Genomic DNA, 18333 nt, shown 5'->3' on the forward strand with positions numbered 1-18333 from the left:
GTTAACAGAAATAATTTTGCCACAGCTTCCTGCTATGTCACAACTTGGGGAAAGTACCAGACCTGGCAGTTGGATTGCCAGGTGGTTACTTTGCGTCAGCTGGAGCTTCAGGAGGCTGCCGGCGTCTGGGAGCAGTGATACAGTGCTGTTGGGACAAGGAGACAGGTAAGTATACATTACTATGTTCCCCCACCCCCTGGACCTCTCCTTTAAGGGTCCTATTCCACGGGCCGAGCAGGGCCCGATCAACGATGTAAACGAGCGCCGATTTGCTAAATCGGCGCTCATTTACTGGGCCTATTCCACGTGATTGGCTGAGCGGTCTGACAGCTCAGTCAGGCCGCACCAAAGCTGATGCTGTGCCGCAGGACCCGGGGAGGAAGACGGAGCGGAGGAGAAGCCCTGCTAGGTAATGTATGCTGCTTTTCAAATCGTCCTATTCCACGAAGCGTTGTGTGGTGGGTGACCGATGCTTTTAGGTGTGGGCCTAAATAAATGATCAGCCGATGACACGATCATCGGCTGATCATTTTCTCTATTCCACCGAGCGATAATCAGCCGAATCCAGAAAAAAAGACAAATTTGGTCAGCTCTCCTAGAACATCATTCACACTAGGCAGGAGCACGTTGCTATGGCTGAAATATGCCCAGAGCATAGGGGTATTGTAAACCATGGAGAGGCCATAGTACAGTGTAGGGCCCGCCCCGAGCATGAGGCTACCTTATTGTGGTGGGGTGGTTTACACTGTTTGCAAATGGTAACCAAACGCCTCATTATTTTTGTGGGAATTTTTTTTAGCAGTTGGGAGGGCTGCTTTTACCTATTTTCATGTCTGTAGTAGGTCTACACCTTGCCATTGCGGTGAGCTGTTGCATTTTTCTGTGTTTTTGTATAACACACAGCCGATTATCCCTCCGTGGAATAGGCCCCTAACAAAAACAACTAAAATTCTGATTAGAATCTAAACTTTTTGTGATTGACATCAGATTTATTTTATCCCTGGTCCTGTACAATCAGCAGATTGAAGGTAAGCTGTGAAAAAGAGGCGGTGGCAGACACCGGGTAGACCTAGAGACCAACAGCAGTGGAGCAGGATGAGTAAGTATACATGTTTATAGGTTATTTTCTGATTACATCTTTAAATAGGTGGTACCCTAATTGCTAGCTTTGTACTTTGTCGGCCGCATTGTGGTCAACGACTGAATTCTCAAAGTTAGGAGTGGTCAGGAGGCTTTTGGCAAGGACATTGGAGGGTAACTGGTACAGTACCTGGTACAGTCCTCCTGGCTAAAGTAAGAAACTTCAAAAACTTTTGCAAAAACTGGTCAAGAGACTTTACCCACCAATATTCCAGTGTCGTTAACCATTACCCTTTTGTAAGCATTTTCTCTTTTAACTGCAGAATCATTCTTATTTGTAGACGGTGTCACTTTTTGTTTTTGATTTTTTAGAAATGCAAATGAGAAAGCGATGCTTTAATTGTTTAAATCTTTTTGATCTTGAAAAACTCATACTGTTAATTAAAATGATTTCCTTTTGTGCATTTGTGATAAATGTATTTTAAGTTCAGATAATCACCTATTAAACATACAGTACATTGCTCTGTGTTACATCTGGGCTTTATATATTTCCTATTGAATAAAAAAAAAGTCTAGGTCACCATTGTCTTTAGTGTGGTGTTTCAATATTTTTTTAGGGGTGGTAGCTTCTAACGTTGTCTGTTTATAACTATATAATTTGTCTGTTCTGCACCTTATTTGACCTTTTTCTGTTCATCCACCTAAATGAGCAAAACAATCTACACATTGTCTTCTGATTTGTACACATTGGGGCTGATTTACTGCAGTGTCCCATTGTGTAATATTCCTTGTATTTATTGGATGTAGTGGTTTGGGGAAAGGCCCTTTATGCAAATAATGTTAGGGGGTTGTGAAGCATTCTGTTCCTAGTACCCACTTCCTATGAATCAATGGTTTGGAAGTAAGCCTCCTGACCTGCACACGATGATCAGGACATACACCCATCCCTTCCACATCTCAGAAAGCTAACTCCAAGACGTGAATTCGCACAAAGTTAGAGCTGGGTTGCAGAAAGCTCCAGCCATCTTCTGCCCCCTGGACAACCCCATTAATGCACTGTTTATGTTCAGTTGACTTGGATGTTGCTGTTATCTATTGGTTTCTTTGTACTAAGACTGCATATACTTTAGCCTTTATGTTACATTGAAGAACAACTAGAAAGTGGGATGTACCTTGCACAAACCCAGCCTCTCTCAAACATCCCCCCCCCCCAAACAGCTTGTACCTTCGGATAGCTGCTTTTAATCCAAGATCTGTCCTGGGGTCGGTTCGGCAGGTGATGCAGTTATTGTTCTTAAAAAACTACTTTTAAACTTGTAGCCCTGTGCCAAACAGCCGTGGCCTAGATTTTGTATGCATTAGGCTTGCATACCCTCTCAGTCCCTCCTGCCCGCCCTCCTCATCATTAGGAATGCTCCAGGCAGATTTTCTACTATTCATCACCCGTGTCAGCACGGCACATGGGCTGGATCAATAAGGTACCTGTGCAGTTTTCACTGCAGAGGAATAGGAAAAATGGTAAAGAGGGCGGGGAGGAGGGACGTAGGGGTGGTGCAAAGTTAGGGCACAGATACTCCAAGCCACGGCCGTTTGGCACAGGGCTGCAAGTTTAAAAGTTGTTTTTTAGGACAATAACTGCATCCCCTGCCAAAAGGACCCCAGGACAGATCTGGGATTAAAAGCAGCTATCCGAAGGTACAAGTGGTCTGGGGGCACAGATTGTGGGTATAGAGTTGCTTTAATCTAATTGTTTTGCTAACTTTCTATGTGTAGTGTTTCCTTAAATTTGAGAACAAAAAAAAGAAAAAGCTCAAAATGTCGATTGTTGTTTGTTCGAAGTTGAAGTTCTGTACAATGCAATTTTAATTTCCAATTTAGAGTTAAAAATCTACCCAGAAATGATATTCCGCAGATAAGTGTCCGCAGCAGCGAGCCATCCGGGTATGTGATTATTAGCACAATGTTACCATAGTGATTTCAGAGATCCAGTTTACATCACTGCTGTATTGGGACAAATTTAATCGCAAGAATTTAAAATGCAATTTTGTTTTATTTCTCACTGGCGGTATCATTTCATTGTCAGAAATTCCAGCAATGAACAATCCATCAAGCTGTCGCACTCAACACACCCAGTACAATGATGAAGTGCTCAGAGACTCCATTCTTCATAATGAGAGACAGGTCAGACAACTTCTAGGAGGTCAAAGCACACAACTTCCAGAGAACATGGTTACACCGATGGCATAAATCCAAATGACATTACAAGGGATGTTTATAGGCTATTTTCCATACAGAGGATCATTATCATTTATATTCATAGGGAAATTAGATAATCTGAGATTAATATTCCACAGGAACTGAATCAAATCAGCCAAGGTGGTTATCAGGGATATCAACTAATACAGAGGCCTAGTGCAATTACTGCTCTAAATCCCTTTAAGCCATACGTGTCTGCCCTGTGCACATACTTCACAGAGTGTCCGAGGCTCACGTAATGTAGGGAAGATCTCTGGCAGAACATAAAATGTTACTGACAGCTACCAGGGGGAGCCATCAGCATGTGTCTATATACTGCGCTGACTTCAATGGAAGCTGTCGAGGTATCTATGTAATGTCTTCCTACTTTATGGCAGGTGAAAGCATCCAGGAACCTATTTAATTCTATGTGCTCTAGACATGGCTTGTACAGATGGCCAGGGTTTACAAAGGAGGGAAAAACAAATTAAACTGGGGAAAACGTGAACACAAGCGTTGTCCCCTCTAGGTGGCACTAGAGAGATAACATTCCTCCTTTTAGAGAGGCTCTAATTTGTATACCCCTTATCCCAGAACCTATGATTTATTTATTTTATTTCTAACATAGTTCTGACACATTGTGTGCTTTACAATGTCATCCTATTGACCCATGTACCCACTGCGACTCACAATCTAACCTAAGTTTGTTTAAGGAGGTTGAGAGGAGATTATAGTACATACAGCATACTGCATGCAGCTGTCGGCCTGGTTGGATCCAATCCCAGGGCTCCAGTGTTACAAGGTAAAAGTGATAACTACTGAGCCACTGCATTACCCAGATATAAGATTCTCTATGACAGCTCAACAGGGAGAAAGATACCAATTCCAAGAGTACCATAGATTTCTAACCATCCCAGAGGTAATAACTATGCTTTGCCCTGAGCACAAAAGTGATCCAGTCAATCCACTCTTCTTAGCTACACACCACAGTGGCCACCGAGGAGTATAGGCTGCACAGAAGAGTTCACCTTGTATCCACTCTTCTCTCTATCTACAGTCTGTGAGCTGTCCCCCTGTCCTTAGTTTAGGCTGGTGTGTAACCCCTCCACCACCCCCTGCTCGCTTCATCTATACGTCATCTAACAGTAGCTAAATGCTAAGGAATATTTAAAGAAGACGATTTAGAATGTTACTTAATTTTGCATTCGGGAAAGAAGTCAGTGACCATAGCCTCTAAACCATTAGTGACCACCAATACACTAATGGGCTTTATTTCGATACATATGCCTTTTTACAAGGTTGCGCCATAAAGAGAATCCACCTCTTCGGGTAGTTTAACCCGTTAAATGCTGATATCAAATTATCCAATATACTCCAATCGGAATTCCCATGGCAAGGTCCGGGCTAAAGGCATGGCTGTGTAGATTGCCTGTCAGCACAGTGCTGACATGGACAATATACTGCACTACAGTAGTAGTGCAGTGTATTGCATCAGTGATCAGAAGATCACTGGTTAATAAACACTAGTGTACAGTAATGTACACTAGTGTAAAAGTAAAAGAAAGTGTAACATAAAACATGTATTCCCATACATAATAAACTGTTGGGTAAAACACTTAAAAAACATAAAAACTATACATGTTTGGTATAGCCACGTCCATAATAGATCAAGCTATAAAACTTTATCATTATTTACACAGCATGATTCACGCTGTAAAATTGAATAAAAAAAGCACCAGAATTGCTGTATTCTGTCAATCCGCCTAAGAAAAAATGTCATAAAAGAGATCAAAAGTTTTCTTTTAGGAAGATAGTTTCTTTGGCACAATAGAAACTATTAGTTAACAAAAACTATGCAAATTTGATATCAAAGTAATATATTTAATAAAGAATATAATAAAGAATATCATTTTTGTTATTTTTACCGCATGCTAAATAGTGTAAGTTTAATAATAAAAAAATAAATAAATCATGTTTTTTTCTATTATCCCTCCAAAAAAGGGTTAGTAAAAATTAATCAGTAAGTTTCATGAACTTGAAAATGGCGGCAATAAAATGTAAAAGTTGGCTGGGCAAAAATAAAACAGCGGCACGAATCTTGAAAGGTGGCAATAAAAAAAAGTATGAAAATGTCTCGGTCATTAAGACCCCAAAAAAACGTCACTAAGGGGTTAAAAGGAATCTGCCTCCATTGTCTGTAGATTTCAGTACTTATTTCAGCTAGTTTACTTGAGTTTGAGCCTGACCCTGACCTTAGTCTTGGTCCATCATTGCCTCTTCATCTTATCCTGAGGCTTGTCACATCCTCTTCCAGTGATGGCCTTTGGCATCTTCCATGGCTTCACCTCTGCCCCTGCCCCCGATGTTCCTCATCCATCAATGTGAACAAGCACCAATTGTTGGTGATCTCTGGAATAGGTGAAGCAGGAGGGTTTCCCTTTTAGCTGCCCAGAAGCAGTTCTACCACTAACACTGAGCAATATGTATTTTGCATCCTGACTATTTGGATGGTCCCTATATACAATATAAATAAACTATAGAAGCCATGAATATATTAGCGGCATGGAGAAATCCCTGAAGCACAATCCAGTCCTTGGACCATCATTTAGGAAGACTTGCCCTAGAATATTGACATACCCAATAAATCTTTCATGGCTTTGCCATTACATTGCTGTAGGCAACTGCAAACTACAAGATAATGTGCATTTTATGTAAACTATATCAAATATAACTTTGACATCCCCATTTATTGTAGGAGGCTGGAGCATGTGATACATAATCACTCTAGGTTTAAGTGGCAGGCTGAGCTATATTACATAGTAACAAACAAGCGCCATCTGGATAGAACTAGAGACAGACGTGTGGGGAGCATGTATGGACACCGTCATAAAATAAAAATAAAGTACTAACCTACTATTTTATTTATGCTTAAAGGGGTATTTCAGCAAAAAAAAAAATATATATATATATAAATATTGTAATTTTATTATAAGAAAATGTAAATATTTCTGTGTTTCCATTGACTGGCAACAGTAAGGAGCGACATGGCCCCTGTGATGCCCCCAGTGGCCGTTTCGGAAACTGCAGAGTCTCAGAAGCCCTGGTCCTGACACAGTTAGATATCGCTAGTGCTGCTACATGCAGTGTTAGTGATGGTGAGCCACTTCTAATGGCTATCCTCACTTTCTCTGCTTCACTATGTGGTCATAAACAGTAAGTACTTTTTTCCACAGAGACATATCAAAAGTTTTTATTAGTCAGGATGTTCAGACCACAACTGACCAGGAGAATGAATGGGTAGAGATGTGGCTGCCATGCACCCCCCTCTCTCTCCCTGTCAGCGAGACAGCCCTATAAATTTATATTATCCAGACATCTCGGTCACATGACCCAGAGTCGGGAGAGAATGTGATGAGTGTTGTAGAATTCTCTTGGATTAGTCACAGTCTAAACACTCTGTATGTCTCGCTGACATAATATATCAGAGGTTTATTTTTTATGACTTTGCCCATGTAACCCTTAGCCACACCGAGACGTTACTGTATGTCTCAGTGGGGCACTGCCATTATCACAGGAGAACGGGAGTGGACCTCCCATTAAACCAGACAGCCCTCTGTTACTGTGTAGCAGAGGGCTGCAGTTGCACGCCGACACAGCCTGATCGCTGTTTTGACATTAAGGGTGCGTTGACACCTACAGGATCTGCAGCGGGTTTTCATGCTGTTTGCAGCTAAATCAGCTGTGGATCCTGTACTGTGAAGCTCAATGGGCCCCATACACGCAGCGAATCCACTGCCTGCATGGGACCCAGCCCCTTTAACCCCTGCGCCGCCGCCGGCAGCTTACAGCCCCGGCGTGACCCTTGAACTCCAAAATACTTAGCTGCACAGGTACCATATAGCAGAGGATTTCATGCTGCGAGTTCCGCAATGCTTCAGAAGGTGGTTTTTACTATGTTTCTACATTCTCACAGCAGATTTTCATTCTGCTGCAAGAATGTATCCCCTGCCCACTAAGGCCCCGTTCCCACTGAGCAAAGCTAGCGGAATTCCGCGACGGAATTGTCCGCCGCGGAATGCCGTTAGCCTCCCGCTCATAATGGGACTCTATGGAAGGCGCGCGCTCCTGCCCTGTCCGCGCTGAAGAATGAACATGTTCATTCTTCAGCGCGTACAGAGCAGCAGCGCGCGCCTCCCATAGAGTCCCATTATGAGCGGGAGGCTAACGGCATTCCGCGGCGGACAATTCCGTCGCGGAATTCCGCTAGCTTTGCTCAGTGGGAACGGGGCCTTAGGGTATGTTCACACTGAGCAAAAGCGGCAGAATTCCACGGCAGAGAACCCTGTCTGCCTCAGTATCTCAGTGTCTCTATGGAAGTGATTGCGAGACATCCGCCACAGAATTCCACCTCTTTTGCTCAGTGTGAACACACCCTAAGAGTATGGGTGTGTTCAGACTGAGGAATCCATGCAGAGAAGTTCCCTCAGATGCCGTCACTCACTCCCACACTCATCTCCTTCTGTGCCACAGACTCATAGATGCGCGCCGGTGTGAGCGACGGAATCCGCAGTGGGTAATCTGCCCAGTGTCAGGATCAGGTGATACAGACATGACAAGACAGTGGGCCCTAGGTCTGAACCTACCCACTGTCCCTGCTTACTTGCCTTGATCGGCCCTAGGCGGCCGTGGACAACCAAATAGATGTTCCCTACGCTGATAAAGTGCACACAGAGTGAGACAGAACATAAAAGAATGGTAAACAGGCCAAGTCAAATCCAAACAGGCAGCGCAGTACAAAATCAGCAGGCAAAGGTCAGATAACAAGTCTAGTCAAACAGAGGGATTAGGAGAGGGGTTGGCAGGAATAGACAGGGAAGCTGGGACCAGGAGTTAACCTGAATAGCCAGCGCTGGAACTCCGCCTCAGCTTTGTTTTATGCTGAGCAAGAGCCCGGTCCGGATCCTCATTGGACCGGCGCTCTGATCTTCCAGGCTTCAGACAGGCAGAGAAACCAGTCAATCAAACAGACCACCCAGCTGTGTAAATCAAGTCCCACAGCTTCCCAGTTTAACTCCTGCATTGCCAGGAAGCTGTGAAGCAAGCGGGTGTGTCACTCAAAAGCAAAATAGGCCCAATTCAGACCAGGTTACTGCACAATGCTGACACCCAGATTTCTCAGTGTGAACACATCCTATTCGCTGTGTAACTCGCAGTAAGAAATCCTCTGTGATGTGGTATGTGTGAAACTGGCCTCAAAAATAGATATAATATATATCAGGGCATGCTGGGAGTTGTAGTGTTGCAACAGCTGGAATATTAGCCAAATAACTAATAGTAAAACTATGTTGTTTCCTATAACAACCAATTGCAGCTCAGCTCTCTGCCCTAGAAGATTGACAGCAGAGCTCTGATTGGTTGCTGTAGTTTTTGATTATGTTCCCAATGATGAGAAGGTGTAAAGGACCTGCGATGACATCATGGCAGTAGCGTAATTTGGTGGGGGCAGAGAGGGCGGCTGCTCCTGGGCCCACACAGGCAGGGGCCCACTGAAGATTTCACCAGTTAATGCTGTCCGCAAAAACTATTGCTTTTGCAGACAGACTTAACAAGTGTCTATTGGTTGTAGGTGACCCCTGGCCAGCAACCCTGGCCGATAACATAATCGGTTGGGGGCCCACTGAGACTCACTTGCCCCCCCTAGGCTAAACCCCTAGCTACGCTCCTGCATCATGGTCATGTGATCCACAGCAAGCAGTTTACTTCAGATGAGGTAAAATCTCCTGACTTTCCTCACAGACCCCTAGTATCTTCTGTGGTGGCAGTCTGGTGTGTGGGAGAATAAGGGGAGGAGGGTAACATGGGCAGAGGAAGAGGCAGCTTTCATAGGAAGAGGTGGTGAGGCGTCAGTGATGGAGGGGGCAGAACTTAGTGAGGGAGGGGCAGGAATGGGGACACTGCTGCCATCAGTGCAACAAGGACAAGCTTTCTAGTGTATATGCTGAGGACTTTATTCTGTGTGACTATACAGTAAATAAATATATATATATATATATATATATATATATATATATATATATATATACATACACACATACCATGGCCACCTTGTCCCGTGCACCATGTGAGGAGTCCAGTCACTCAGGCATTGTTATGTTGCATAAAGCACCTGCAAGGTCCTTGGACCGTGAATGTGGCTCTGGGGACCTAACAGGACAGGTTTTCTTGGAGTATCAAAGTGCAGGAGAGCAGATTATTCTCCCATGTTGTAGAGGTTCTGAATGTGTCCTCCTACCTCACACTGTGCACCTCTTACAGGAGAGCACAATAACAGTATGTCCATTAACCCCTTGCCTCTTCAGCCTGTTTTGACCTTAATGCCTGGGGCCTATTTTTCAAATCTGACCTGTGTCTCTTTATGTAGTGGTAACTCTGCGATACTTTGAACTATTAGGCTATGTTCACACTACGTAAGAGACTGGCCGTTCCGTGTCCCCAGCCGGGTCACGGAAGGGCCGGTCTCTGGCCGGATCATCTCGGCCGGTACTTAAGTACTGGCCAGGTGATCCTTTTCGGCCGCAGAGCTCTGATTCCCATAGCCCACAGTGAAGCGAGCAGCCGGAGCCGCTCGCTTCACTGTGTGAACTGACAGGTCTTTCTGCGACCGGAATTCACTGAATTCCGTCCGCAGAAAACTGACATGTCAGTTGTTTGCGGAGGCGTATGGGATCCCGGCTGGAGCACACACGATGTTTGTTCGCTCCGGCCGGGATCCCATAGAACAACAGGCATTGTTCCACCGCGGTAAAAGTACGGCCATTGTTGCCATCGGCAACAACGGCCGTACTTTTATGTTGTGTGAACATAGCCTTATTCAGAATTTTTTTTTCTCATGACATATTCCTCTTTATGTTTGTGGTATACTTAGGTTGATGCGTTCAGTAGTTTTTTTGTAAAAAAAAACAACAAAACAAAACACATTTGCGCAAAAAACTTACAAAATTTACGTTTCTTTATATTCAAAATTCTCTTGTTCTAAGACAAATAGTCATGCCACATAAACTAATTATTACTGCAACATCTGCAACATGTCTGCTTTATTTTATTTTATTTGACGTCATTTGGTGAACGTCCTTTTACCTGTTAGGATGTTAGAGGGCTTGAATATTTTGCAGCGATCTTTAAAATTTTCAGGAAAATCTCAAATTCTGAATTTTTTAGGAAGCAGTTCAGTTCTGAAGTGGATTTGTGGGGCCTGTATGTTAGTTACCCCTATAAATCCCTCCACTGTAAAAACTACACCCCTCAAAGTATTCAAAGTAATATTTCTGAAGTTTACTAACCCTTTAGGTGTTTCGTAAAAATGTAAGGAAGTTGGAGGAGAAATTTAAAATTTTCATTTTTTGGGCAGATATTCCATTTTAATCCATTTTTTTCCCTCTAACACAGCGAATACTAACTGAGAAATGGAACCGGCTGGGTCTTGGAACGGCCGGTCTCATATGTAGTCTGCACATGGCGTTAGGCCGTAAAACTTTGTAATGTGTGTTATTTTGTGAATAAATGTTTAGCGCCGCACTTCCCCTTTAAATCATGTCTAGCATTCAGACTATGTGGTATTCTACATGCAAGTCTGAAAATCTAAAAAGACTCTCTGTTGAGTAATATACGTCTACAGGATCCTCCCCTTTTTAGTGGGTGAATTTTTTCTATGCCCATAATTTTTAAAAATGATACATCTCCTTCATGTTTGTCTCTAAAATGCTTACTTAAAGGAGAAGCCCAGCGAAAATTTGCATTAAAGTATTGTATTACCCCCCAAAAGTTATACAAATCACCAATATACACTTATTACGGGAAATGCTTATAAAGTGCTTTTTTCCCCGCACTTACTACTGCATCAAGGCTTCACTTTCTAGATAACATGGTGATGTCACTTCCTGGATAACATGGTGATGTCACTTCCTGGATAACATGGTGATGTCACTTCCTGGATAAAATGGTGACTCCCAGAGCTGTGCGGGCTGTGGCTGCTGGAGAGGATGATGGCAGGGGGACACTGAGGGACACTGAGCATCCCCTCTGCCATCATCCTCTCCAGCAGCCACAGCCCACACAGCTCTGGGAGTCGGGTCGTGACATCACCATTTTATACAGGAAGGAAAAAAGCACTTTATAAGCATTTCCCGCAATAAGTGTATATTGGGGATTTGTATAACTTTTGGGGGGCAATACAATACTTTAATAAACATTTTCGCTGGACTTCTCCTTTAAAGAGAAGACATTTATTGCATTATTCTTACAATCAAAAATATGGCGTCTGATTTACGTTTTGAGACTGTTGGATGTGCATCCGACATATTGTACTTCACAAGATACACATGTGGCTAAATATACCACATTAGTGGTGTTACAATTAATATAACTGTGTATCTTGTATGTATTGCCATTAGAGCAAGACTCAAATTCTCTAGAAACCGTCATGTGTGAACATGTCAGACATCTCTGATGTCCACATCTATAAGAGCCTCTTATAAGACACCATATTACTGATTGTGAGAACTGTGCAATAAATGTCTCCTATTTAAGTAAGCATTTTAGAGACAAACATGAAGGAGATGTGTCATCCTTAAAAATTATGGGCATAGAAAAAATTCACCCACTAAAAAGGGGAGGCTCCCGTAGACGTATATTACTCAACAGAGAGTCTTTTTCAGACTTGCATCTAGAATGCTGGATGGTCTAAATGCTAGACAAGATTTAATTCTAACTTATTAGTTATCTGTTAATGGAATTTGAATGCGAAGTTATTCATGCCCTTATTCCCACTATAAGATGTAGGTTGCGTTAGTTTATAATCTGATGAATTGTTCTCAAATGTTATGTCGCAACTATATATATTACTATCTTTTATATGCTGGGATTTAAATAATATAAGGTATTTTCTATAAAGGTTTCCCATAATGTGAATTTCCCATACTGCTATGAGTAGTAGTCCATCTGTTTCCAATTTATTTTAAAATTTTTATCCGAAGACTGGGTGCTGGATATTTGTCGTATTTCTTTATGTGATCCTTGTTCTGGATTACCTACATGAAGGCTCATGGCTGGGCGAGCTGACTATTACTGGCTTTATTATCTGAAGATGTTGGTAATAAAGGAGGAGATCCTGGCCCTCAGTCTTCAAACAATTGTTCCTGCTGGAATACAGGACCAGGCGCAGCAAGGTGTTTCCTCCTCCGCTGTAGCTGTGCTGCTTTCTTCTGAGACGTCCTCCATCTCAGCTTCTTCCTCCTCTGTTACAGTGATGTCTTCTTCCAGAATCTCTATCTCTGGTTCCTGTGAACAGAATAAAGAATGTTTCTATAAGGAGTGTATGATCAGCAGCCGAGACCCCCATGTATAATGCTCAGGGACAGTAGGTATACATGGCAGGGGCTCACATGTGGCACCAACTAAAAGCATGGACAGGGGGCATTTATTCTACCAATGTATAACCAACTACATAGGGTAAAGCATTGCGTGACATCTGTGTGTGGTTATATCATCTGTACATAGTGGGGTCTGTGGATCAGAGAAGTTCTATATATGAGTAGTGTGTACAGACATAGGAAAATTCTAGCTTTCTGATCAGTATAATTTAAATGTAAATGTTGTTTTTTTCAGCATCATATGAAGCTACATTATGGATCATGATGCAATATAAGGATGCGTACACACGTACAGGATCCGCAGCAGATTTGATGGTGCAGATTTGATGCTGTGTTCAGTTATTTAGATGAAATCTGCTGCGGATCCACAGCAGAAAATCTGCTGCGGATCTGGTACATGTGAACGTACCCTTATAGTGATCTGGTGACATCACTCACTTCGTCCTCTGGGATCCTGATGCCGTCATCCAGTTTCATGTAGATCGGCTACAATAGAACAGGTGAGAATTAGTTCTTCTGTGATTGGTTTTAATCATTCATCTTACAGAATATCTCTCATCTATTAGCTGTGTCTATAATGTACAATGCTAGGTAGTCAGATTATTCACCACTGCTAGTGATACTGCCCTTGGCTAGTTAAAGGGGAACTATCAGCAAGTTAGACAAGTCTAACCTGCTGATAGCCCCCTATAGCAACGGGGATGCTAACAAGGAAGGTATGTGTGTTAATTTCCTCCTCGGTGCCGATCCCGCACTGTTACTTGGGGTAAACTCTGCTCCAGAGCACTATTAGGAACTCTGCTGCATCATCCGGGCCGCCCACTCCATTGATTATCATTAGAAGGGACGAGACGGATGATGCAGCAGTGCTCCAACAGTGCTGTGGATGATGCGGCAGTGTTCCTAAGGCTGCATCCACGCGTTCAGTGTTTTTCCCGGTCCGTGATTGTGGTCCGGCAGCAACCTCCGTGATCCGTGCAAAACAGTCCGTTTTTCATCCGTTTTGCATCCGTTTTGTATCCGTGTCCATTTTTTTCATGGATCTGTGTTAAAGCATTTTAAATTACATTGATTACATCACATCCGTGTTTTTCACGGACAACTTCCCGGAACGTGTGAATGCAGCCTAATAGTGCACTGGGAAGGGTTTACCCCAACTAAGGCTGCATTCACACATTCCGGGAAGTTGACCGTGCTCACGGATCCATGCGCACGGACAATTTTACAGCCCATTGCTTTCTATTGGGCTATTCAGATGTTCTGTGATTTCACGGATCCGTGATCCGTTCCGTTAAAAAATAGGACTCGGAACGGATGCACAGAAAGGTTTCCCCATAGAAATCAATGAGATCCGTGTTTTTCACGGATGTACATGGATGTGACATCCGTGTTCATCTGTGAAAAACACGGATGTGATGTAATCAATGTAATTTAAAATGCTTTAACACAGATCCATGAAAAAAACGGACACGGATACAAAACAGATGAAAAATGGACTGTTTTGCACGGAGGTTGCTGCCGGACCACAATCACGGACCGGGAAAAACACTGAACATGTGAATGCAGCCTAACAGTGTGGGTTTGGCACCGACCTTCCTCCTCAGCGTCCCCGGCTCAGCAGGTTAGATTCGTCTGAACTGAAATGGAGCCAATAACTTGCTTATGGAGGCACCAGTACATAATCTCACTATATAGCACTGTACACTGTAATGGTGGCTAATAGGCCGCACAATAACATGTTTGTTAGGAATTTGTTTTTAATAAGATCTCTGTGTTTTTAAACCAGCCAAAATCTGAAAAGAAATATCAGATATAATATTTCACAATATGTGAAGAGAAAATACTGATCTAAAGGGATATCTGCTGATTGGGAGAAATTGCAAGAACTCTGATTCTCCTTCATCCTATAGTTCTAGTTTTTCCTGCTGATTATGGCTATGTTCACGCAACGTTTTCTATGCTCCATTTAAAATGACGTACGTTATTTAGCTGTCTGGCCTCCCCTTAGTGCAATGACGGCTGTTGGTACATTATTTTAGTTTGGAATTGCTAATTGGACTTTGGGTGTGGCTTAATTGAAAAGTCCATTGAATTCAAAGGGGAACTCCAGGTAGAGGTTAAAAATAATGAAACTTCTGCAGAAGCATATAGCATTACTTACCTGCCTATTCCAGTTTCGAAACTACCAAAAATCCATTTATTTGTTTTTTTTTTGTTCTGTATTGTGTTTCTGTTCTCCCTGATTGAGCAGTTCCCAGAATGCAATGCTTTCACTCAGTTGATCCTCACAGTCCCCCACCCATCACAATCAGTAAATTTAGTGCTGCACCAGCTTCTGGCCGGTCAGAGATGGTGAATCACTCAGGGGATTGGGTTATCCAGCCAAGCCTCCTGTGACATCACGCCCTGCCCCCTGTCTGCATCATCAGCCTGTGCTCAGCAAACACACACAATGTGAGACAGAGGCATGGAATATTTGTCTCCTAAGGTGGAAGAGCAGTGGGAGCAGGAGACAATGTGAATTGGCACAGGGGCCATTTTTTTTCACTTCCTGGATTTCTATCAGCTACCAGTGTGGCAGAACCGCACAGATATGGTAATACAATATATAGACACATCTATATAACTTTTAATGTACTTTTAATAGAAAACAAGTGTTTCTTATCCGGAGTTCCACTTTAATTAGGCTGGGTTCACACTATGTATATTTGAGGCTGTATTTGTGAGGCTGTATAGCAACCAAAACCAGGAGTGGATTGAAAACACAGAAAGGCTCTGTTCACATAATGTTGTAATTGAGTGGATGGCCGTCATTTAATGGCAAATATTTGCTGTTATTTTAAAACAACGGCTGTGGTATTGAAATAATGGCCGTTATTTACCATTATATGGCGGCCATCCACTCAATTTCAACATTGTTTGAACAGATCCTTTCTGTGTTTTCAATCCACTCCTGGTTTTGGTTGCTATGAGGACCTGACATGAGGACCAAATACAGCCTCAAATATACATAGTGTGAACCCAGCCTAATAGTCAAAACGGAGAAAGAACGGTGACAAAAGAAAAACTGTGTGTGAACAACTAATAAAAAACGTCCGCTCTTTGTAAAAGACATCCAAAAATAATGATCATGTTCATTATTTTGACGTCCGCAGCAAAAACGTCCTTTACTCAATACATTGTGCGCACTGGACGTTGTGTGAACATAGCCTATCCATGTAAATCCCTTTATAAATTATAAACTCTACAACAATGTTACATCAGTTCTCCCAACTTGTGACTCTCCAGCTGTTATAAAACTACAACTCCCAGCTGGCTGTTCAGCCATGATAGGAGTTGTAGTATTATATCAGCTGGAGAGATGGAGGTTGAGGAAAAAAATATAGACTAATAGGAATAAAGCTCTTACCCCGTCATCATCTTTATCATCCAAATCCTTATAGAAGAGAAGAGAGAAAACAGAAGTTATACATACAATAGGACAGTAGGGATATTGTTACTGTGGAGGGATAGGCTGGAAATTGTGGGTTACAGGTCTCCAAGCAAATATCTGCAGAAAAGATAAAGTGATTTTCAGCTTTCATAAAAAAAATTTGGCCTCATAACCTGTAATAAACGGCTTTACATATGTTCTGTCCATGTATGGCGTCTGCAGTGTATGACCAATATATGGGCTGGGGACCATATGCCATAACCATAGGCCTCATAGACCCAATATGTGGGAGGGGTGTTAACCCTTTTTTCACTAAATAGCCAAGTATGATATCGTATATAGATATATCCTGCAAATAAAATGTGTATTACAGAGAATATTATACTGTATATATCCATGTGTATCCATGAGTAATGTGATCAGTGACTATACCACCAATGTACAGTGTGAATACACCAGTAATGTGATCGGCTCCTATCACTTACGTAATATTTTTTGTTGATCCTCAGTCCATAGATTCTTGCCTGTGAAGAAAAAGAAAAGCGTTATAAGTTACTTATGTGTTCTCTATTCTGAGCTGTGATATAGACGGATCTCTCACTGCTCATGGTAGGAATACATGGTAATGCTTCAGGACTTTTACCTTCTCCAGGGTGAACTCTTCCTCCTCTTGCTGATTCTTGAATAGCTAGAAAGTTAAGAGATGAGTGAGATGACATGATGCTTGTATGTGGTGGGGTAGGAGGGTCTGTTCCAGACAAGGGCGTAGCTAATGTCTCTTGGGCCCTGGTGCAAGAGGTCAACTTGGGCCCCCCCTTCCTTGATGCTATTGGTGTGTTTGCGTATATATATATACAGTGGTGCCTTGGATTACGAGCATAATTTGTTCCGGGACTGTGCTTGTAATCCAAATCCACTCTTAAACCAAAACAAATTTTCCCATAAGAAATCATAGAAATGCAGACAATTGGTTCCACACCACAAAAATAGTGGTTTATTATTCTGAATAACATGTAAAACAGATGAAACAAACATTCAGAAACAGCAGAATATGTGATATTATAAGTTACTGTACAGTGATGGAGAGGAGGGGAAACACAAGGGCTGACAGAGACTGCAGGAAGTATGAAGGAATGAGCAGGGCAGATGTGGGCACATACATGCAGCTCTCTCTGTCTGGGGAGAGAGGGGTTACAGCTATGGAGAGATTACCTCCACATTCCTGTCCCCTGATGTAAGCCCCAGCCGAAAGTGGATCTGCTATGATTTGGAAGGTGAGGGAGACTTCAGAGTACAGTGCTGTAGACGCCGCTATGCAGACCATGTCCCTCCCCCACTCACGCTCCCACCCAGTACAGGGAGCTCTTAAACCAAAGCAATGCTCTTAAACCAAGTCACAATTTTGAAAAACTGTAAGCTCTTAAACCAAAATGCTCTTAAACCAAGTTACTCTTAAACAAAGGTACCACTAAAAAAAAAAATATATATATATATATATATATATATATATATATATATATATTATATATATCAAGACCGATATTACTAATAATACCAGTATACCAGTATATAGGAAATATTAACACCATAAATATTACCGCCATACTGTTACTAACCAAATGCTGTACACTGAGACCAATATTGCCAATAATAAATATTACTGTCACACCACAACCACTACCATCACCACCATATTGTTACTGACCAAATCCAGTATACTAAATCCAATTAAACACAGTACTAGATTTCAAGTAACAAATAATGCCACCACATACAGACTAACACCACCGCTGCTACTGACTAATACCACCACATACAGACTAACAACACCGCTGCTACTGACTAATACCACCACATACAGACTAACACCACCGCTGCTACTGACTAATACCACCACATACTGACTAACACCAACGCTGCTACTGACTAATACCACCACATACTGACTAACATCAACGCTGCTACTGAATAACATCCACTGTACACAGATTACTATCCCCCTTAAAGATGCCCCCCATGTTAGCCCCCTCATAGATGCCCTCCGGTATCCCCCTTATAGGTGGCCCCCTAATGTTTTCCCCTTATAGATTGCCAGACCTGTGTTGTCCCTCTTATAGATACCCCCATGTTATCCCCCTCATAGATGTCCCCCATATT

General features: G+C 42.4%; 1 long non-coding RNA gene across 1 annotated transcript; it reads right to left on the reverse strand.

Moving 5' to 3' along the window:
* Nucleotides 1–12429: 12429 nt before the first annotated feature.
* Nucleotides 12430–13233, reverse strand: LOC138798508 (uncharacterized). The gene is made up of 2 exons (XR_011364090.1): nucleotides 13182–13233; nucleotides 12430–12651 (listed from the first exon to the last, which is right to left on the reverse strand). It is a non-coding gene; the product is annotated as an uncharacterized lncRNA (long non-coding RNA).
* Between the last annotated feature and the right edge of the window lie 5100 nt (nucleotides 13234–18333).

The sequence above is a fragment of the Dendropsophus ebraccatus genome, chromosome 8 (genome assembly GCF_027789765.1).
Source record: "Dendropsophus ebraccatus isolate aDenEbr1 chromosome 8, aDenEbr1.pat, whole genome shotgun sequence".
Lineage (NCBI taxonomy): Eukaryota > Metazoa > Chordata > Amphibia > Anura > Hylidae > Dendropsophus > Dendropsophus ebraccatus.